Here is a 6,860-nt window from a genome sequence, read left to right as displayed (position 1 = left end):
TAGCTCCAAAGGACATCCTCCCTCACTTGTGGACTTATCGTCTCGAATCAACATTGAACACCTCTTTCAAACTCTACCAGACACACAAAGAGACTTGTCCTATCCTACATGAGTTCCATACAACAGGTATTATATAAAGATTACTTTATTAAATCTTATTTTTATTAGGAGCCTCTTTTAAGAGCTACCCAGTATCTACCTGGTATTGTAAAACTACAGCAACAAATTATAACTTAGTCACAGAAGACTGGATAAAACTGATGTAGCTGAATAGACTTATAGACAGTTTAGTAGAGAACTAGGGAAAGGTATAACAAATCCCTTACCTTGTTAATATATTACTGATATACTATAGGAAAGTCATACTGAACAGAAAAGGAACCAGTTCCGTGAAAAACTTGATTGTGTTAGAAATGCCTGGAGTTGTAAAAGACAACTCAAAGAACATTGTAAGTATTATAGACCAGATATTACCCACAGTCTACTGTTGTACTCCTGTTAGCACGTGTTTCCTGTTGACTCTGATATTTGACAAGAGTTACTTGGAATGAATCTTCTTCCTCTCTCTTATCTCATCCCTACTTTTGACTGTCCAGGGATATGTACAGTTTGCTCTAGTTGATTTACTAGTTGGAGTACATAATGACTTTATAGAAAAGTGTCGTTCTCAGTTAAAAAAAGAAACAAAGAAAGAGTAAGTATTATATCATTTTTCATCAGTATGATCTGAAATACTACTGTGTTTAGTATTATGTGGAGAGCAAACACAAAGGTACCAGTTAGTCATATCCAACACTGTCATCTCTTGGAGTATGAACATCAACTTCTCTCTATTGTTCTCTCTCACTGTCATTATTCTCTGGAACCAGGGAAAGGACAAAATGTCACTTATGATCTCCTTGCATTAGAGAAACTGTCGTGGACCGTTTTATTCCATGGCAAACCTCTTATTCAACTAGAGATCTCTCAAGTTGTATACAGAAAAGATTATATACTGCTGAAACATTTGCTAATATTAGGAAGAATGTATCACCACAGTAATAGAATGGAGCAGCAATCATCAGTTTATTCTGGTGTCTTCTTTAGATCAAACTCAGTGCGCTAGACAGCAAACAGAGATGTTACTGAACTACGTACAAGCAAAGTCTAAGAGAGTGTCTTGATGTAGTAGAAATAGTTATTGGATTTCTCTCCTCTGGAAGAACTGATGCTTAATACAGAACTAGAAAATATGTCAAGAAAATATTAAAAATGGAAAGAAGTTTACTAGCAAGAAGGTATATTAGCTATATCCAATGTAACAGTCATTGAGTTAATATAGGCTATGGAATTTGTAGTTGGTCGTCATATCTTGTCACTATGGGAGACAATATCATACAAATGGCTAAGACCCTCACTCTATCCAGACAAGTAAAGAGATCATTATATGCTGTGACAAATGTATTATATGTTTATATAACTAGGAACCTTTTGATTCATTGGGTCAAGACTTTCTACAATATTAGACAAAGATGTAGACAAGGACTTAGAAGGTTCTTACGACAAGTTGATATTCCTCCTCTACTTAACCTTCTTTTCTGCGTTTATTGAAACAAATGTTCGTCATAGAAACCTGATGAAAAAGGAGTGGCCGTAAGTATTATATCTACCTATGAGAGTCTTTATATAATATTGTCTGTAGTCTTATTGATACATTAGTTTGCTCATTTGGATAACTATGGCCATTGGAGGGACTACCTCCTCTCAATTTGAAGACCAGTTCCCACCAAACTATTACAGTAGGTCAAAGCTGTAGCTACCTGGAAAGCTATAGTAATTCTATCAACAACAACACAAAAATGATATTAAAGATTAATTAGTTAATTAATTAGTGACATACTTCATTTAAGGAAGTGCTTAATATAATATACTGACCAAAAATAAATAGTGTAACTCTTATGATAACAATTAGGAGTTGTACATTATTATTAGACTAATGTGTTGAATTCGTGCTATAGGGTTTAATTGTTTTTATACTAGTTGTACTAATTGTGATTATATATGATTAAGCACATGTTTGTTTTTGTTTCATAACTTCTTCTTTTCAAAGGTTCAGTATGAATTATATCATTCACAATGATAGTATTAAAGAAAAGAATAAAATGTTTAGAATCAATAATCATAGACAACCTACTGTTAAATATAATTTGTGTGTTTTGTTTATTGGACAACAAATTACGCTGTCCTGGTAATCTCTCGGATCAAAGAAAGAGGGGTCACTACCACACGGTTGGGCAACTTGCGTCCAGCTAAACCCCGTCTAGCTTCTCCTGACATTGATCACTTGATGTGAACTCCAAAAATATCTAAAAATGAAAAAGACAATTTGTAAAAACTGATAATGTTTTAGTTTTAATAAATGAGGGGACTATCATACCTTTCCAACTCCTGGAACTTCCATGCCTTCCACAGGACGTGGAACTTCAACACTAACAAACAGTTCCATATTTAGAACACTCTTCAACGTACATCTTCTAAGATACCTAAAAGTTATAAAGACAATTAACACTTGAATACATGGATACTATTGTCAACGGAGTTAGAGAAGACAAAATAGGCCTATGATTGAAAGATATGAACATATTACTTGTCCCAGTAGCTTTATAATTAATAAAGACAAGAAACAAATGATTAACTGTACTACACGCATGACGATTTCAAAGCACTAGTTAAACTACAAAATAATTCCTTTCTTACTTTCATAGTCTTCATCATCTTTCAGTTCATCCTCAGACACCATGTTCATCAAAACAACACTGTATTGGCAGTTTGAGCAGAACTAGGCAGCGGAGACCTGGTATCAGCTAAATAGGCATAGCCATTGAATTATATCAGAGGTCATTTTTCAATGGCTTTAGCTCCTACACTAGCTCGTTGGACGACGCAATTTGTTTTATCTCTAATGCCATACCACTAAGTCCCGCTATAGCCTAGAGGAAAAAGGATTAAAGAGTTTGAGTGTGTATAAAGTGGCCAAGAAAAGTATCTCTAATGATAACTCTTTCTTATATGTAATAGAGTATTTAGGATGCAAGCTTTCAAATACAATATACTTTGATACATTGTTAATCAAGATATTGTATGCAAATGATTGTCCTTCCTTACCACATCAGTACTCTCATGTCCACATACTCAAAAAAACAATATCCTTTGGAAACGTTGTTACCACTGTCCTTTGACTAAATTAAAAGCCTTCAATTCACCAAATGAGGACAACCTTACTCTTCACATGTGAAGAAAATAAAGCTTATTAATAATAATTATAAACTCCTTCATGCACAACCAAAGCGCTACAAATCCATTAACTTAAATCCTACATACCTGTACTTTATATCCCAAGACCTAAACCAAACAATTGTTCCAGAGATTCGGCAGGAATAATTTAAAAGTTCAGTACCAGTAACCCTATTTAACTACAACCATTTTAAGTCCCTTAAGCTGTGGTATGTTTTGTTCACGGAGTTCAATAATAAAAACCTAATAAAAGCAGCAGATTTCTTTAGTAAATATCAAACTTTAGAGAGCATGTTGACTAGCTAGCAAATCCAATACTCGAATTTTAATGTATTAACATTACATGGACCACATTATACTCACACATTCAAGTATTTAACAGTGCATTACACAAATTTGCATTATAACACCATATTGACCTAAAATTATCTAAACAAAAAGCTGAAAAAAATAAAGAAGTGTACACTTGGGGAGATATATATAACAACAAATACTGTTTCTGAGTAGTCCAGACTGTCACCCTATAAAATACACATGCTATATAGAAAACATTCTATTTATAGTAAGTGCTAAATATAGCACAAACAATATATACAACACACATGCTTGTTAGCTGCTGTAAAGAAGGAAAACAAAATTGAATATTCTGATAAACAGCTGGTAGTGTATAATATCTGTTACTAGTTTTTTGGAGGCTTAGATTGAGCTGGAAAGGAAAGGAGGGGGAGAGATAAACCTGCATACATAATGCTGAAAAGACGAGAACAAGTTCTTTTTCTCAAAAAAATAGCGGCAAGAGAAAGCAGGAGAAAGTGTAGAGAGCTAGCAAGGGATAGACGATGGGTGTGCGCTTTGAATTTACTCTCAATGGGAGAGAAGAAAAAGAAGTAAAGTAATAATAATTATTGATACCATATAACATAAGTATTACAGCTGGACCTACAAGCAACTAATAATGTATTATATGATATTATTTTATTTTGATATTACTATATGAATTGAAGGCAAACCTGATCATCATTGAGGTAAGTTGGTAGCCCCCCACAAAACACCTTCCATGGACCATCAGTAACAACAGTGGACACTACTCCAGGTGATATGCTTTGGAAGATTGTCTAACAGACACACACACCAGATATAGATAGGATCAAAGAGAAGAGAGAGATAGAGAGCGAGAGATCAGAGAGATTTATAAGTGACTTTTTACTCACCTATTCCAGGGATTGGAGCATAGTCTTTAGGCGACGGATTTTCAAGAGCCTGTCTTGAAAACACAATACCATCAAATGCCCTTGCATTAAGTTGTTCTCTTCAAAGAACGAAACTATCACCACAAGAGTTTTAGAATTACACATAAAACCCAAAGGAAGGATTAAGTGTGGCTTAGACAAACCTCTATGAAAGCAAAGTTCTTTCCATGTTATTCTGAACAGCTAAATACAGGTAAGGGGTACCAGGGGCAGAGGCATAAGCCAGCTTCGATAGTTTTTTTTTCAATTGAAGAAATTTCCAACTTAACTCCTAAAGGAAGAACAAGTTAGAAGTCTTTTTGTTGTGTAACTTGTAAATTGAAGTGAAACATTGATGACTATCATTACTTACTTCAGTAACACCAAGGGGATGTTTCCAATATAAAAGCGCCTAGCTTGTCGGGTCATTTGACTAGCAGCTGGTTGAGGGGAGGGGAACCAGGAAGTGGTTCAGTGGCTTCTCCAAGAGCAGGGAGAGCGAATACCTACCGTGGAACTTCGACCCAGCAGCTGTAAAAAAATAAAAAAGCATGTAGTTGTTTGTGCCAATTTGGGGAGTTTGTTGTGCAGGGGGCATGGGAATGGAAATACAATCTTTTTTATTTACAACATGAGTAACACTAATCATAGTCAGAGATATCCAATGATATACTAACAAAAAAACATGGGCTAAACAAACAACCTTATCAACTACTATAGTATGCTCTCTCTTTCTCTCTGGTAATGTAGCCCTTTAAACACATATGCTGTTTACTATAGTACAATATACAATGCATATATACAAGAACTGACAATTAAGTCCAGATTAAATTCACATATACATTGACCATGTAGTCACCACACTGGCTACTTAAACAATGTATTATAGGAGGATCAGCTAGTTATAAAATGTTCATTATAGTAATGACAACCATTTATTACACAATTATGTACATACCACTTATTCACTATATGTCTACAGAGAAATATCAATATGCATGTACTATTACTATACCTTGCATTGCTTTGAATTGTATGGTGAAATATGTTCAAATCCACGAGGTGCTAAATCCCACCACTGACTGGCTCTAATAGACCATTGATTTATATATAGTATCATTTGACTCTTACCTTCTATCTCTACTCTACTCTTGGGTTTCTATCTTCTCTTTCTCGTGAATCGAGATCTGGAGTGACGGCTATCACAAAAAAAACCTAAACTATTTAATTTTGAAAATTGTAATACCTCGTCTTTTTCTGGTCTCGCCTTTGCTCTTGATGAACGTCTCCTCTCTGCGATCGCGGGATCTACTTCGTGATCGCCGTCTTTCTTGGAACGGACCTGTGTCTTCTTTGCGATGAGGAGACCTTGATCTTCTCCTGTCTTCTCTTACTTCAGGCAAGTGTCAACATGGCTGGCCACATCTGTAATATACTTAATTAGCAATGTTCAATTGTGAATGCAATCTTAGTTCAGTTAGTATCCAGGGTTTCACTCCAGCTAATGCTAATTCTGTTGGATAATAATATTTCTGTACCATTTCTCCTCCTTGATTTTAAACTTCACACTGACCTCCTCCATCTTTAACTAGATGATAGTAACACGAGTATTATCATATGATCAGCACGTGATACATATGGGCGTTGTCCATTGGATTCCTTGATCTTACAACACAAGGGCCGCACACGAAAGCTTGCCCTTCGTAGTTCTCGAGAGGACGGACACAGTGAGTTATATGTGATTATTTGTATACTGTGTGTGTTTATAAATAACAGAAGGTAGTTAGTTCATAATTTGAGTTAAAATGACAAACATAATTTATGTCAACACCGCATATTCCAAACGGCTAGAAAATCTTGGGATCCTCACTGAGCAGTCACTTCGCTGTTTGATTCAAAACCTATCGACAAACTCTAAGTTATAACGCATCACTGAGGAAAGCTGTTTCATGAAAAGATTGACGCTTTGTGCATAGAAAACTAAGCAAAAAAACTGTCGATGTTTGCTCTTTTGTCGTACTGATATATCTTTTTGCCTGAACCTCAACAAATAGTAATTACTACAACACTTATATAACAGTAGTGTTTAAAACAATCTTACTTTTGCTGTGTAAATCACTTAAGAGGAAGCTTATGAAAAGTGTCTTCCTATAATTGATGGAGAGAAGTAATTTGTAAAATACCATTGTAAAGATAATGAGTGATTGTGGTTGTCTGATGTAAATACATGTCTGTGGTAATTATATAATACACTTGTCTTATAATTGCAGTCTATGCATTCCTATAACAGAGTCTACTTGAAACTAACGCATATGTTCAAACCATTGATAAGGATTCACTATCTGTGTTACATTTCAA

General features: G+C 35.0%; 1 pseudogene; it reads right to left on the bottom strand.

The window, feature by feature from the left end:
* Positions 1 to 2,214: 2,214 nt before the first annotated feature.
* On the bottom strand, positions 2,215 to 6,084 carry LOC121392436 (annotated as a pseudogene).
* Positions 6,085 to 6,860: the final 776 nt, after the last annotated feature.

This window comes from Gigantopelta aegis, unplaced genomic scaffold (assembly GCF_016097555.1).
Source record: "Gigantopelta aegis isolate Gae_Host unplaced genomic scaffold, Gae_host_genome ctg3823_pilon_pilon:::debris, whole genome shotgun sequence".
Taxonomy (NCBI): Eukaryota; Metazoa; Mollusca; class Gastropoda; order Neomphalida; family Peltospiridae; genus Gigantopelta; species Gigantopelta aegis.
The sequence above is the reverse complement of the archived record's forward strand: the minus strand, read 5'-3'. Positions and strand labels throughout refer to the sequence as shown.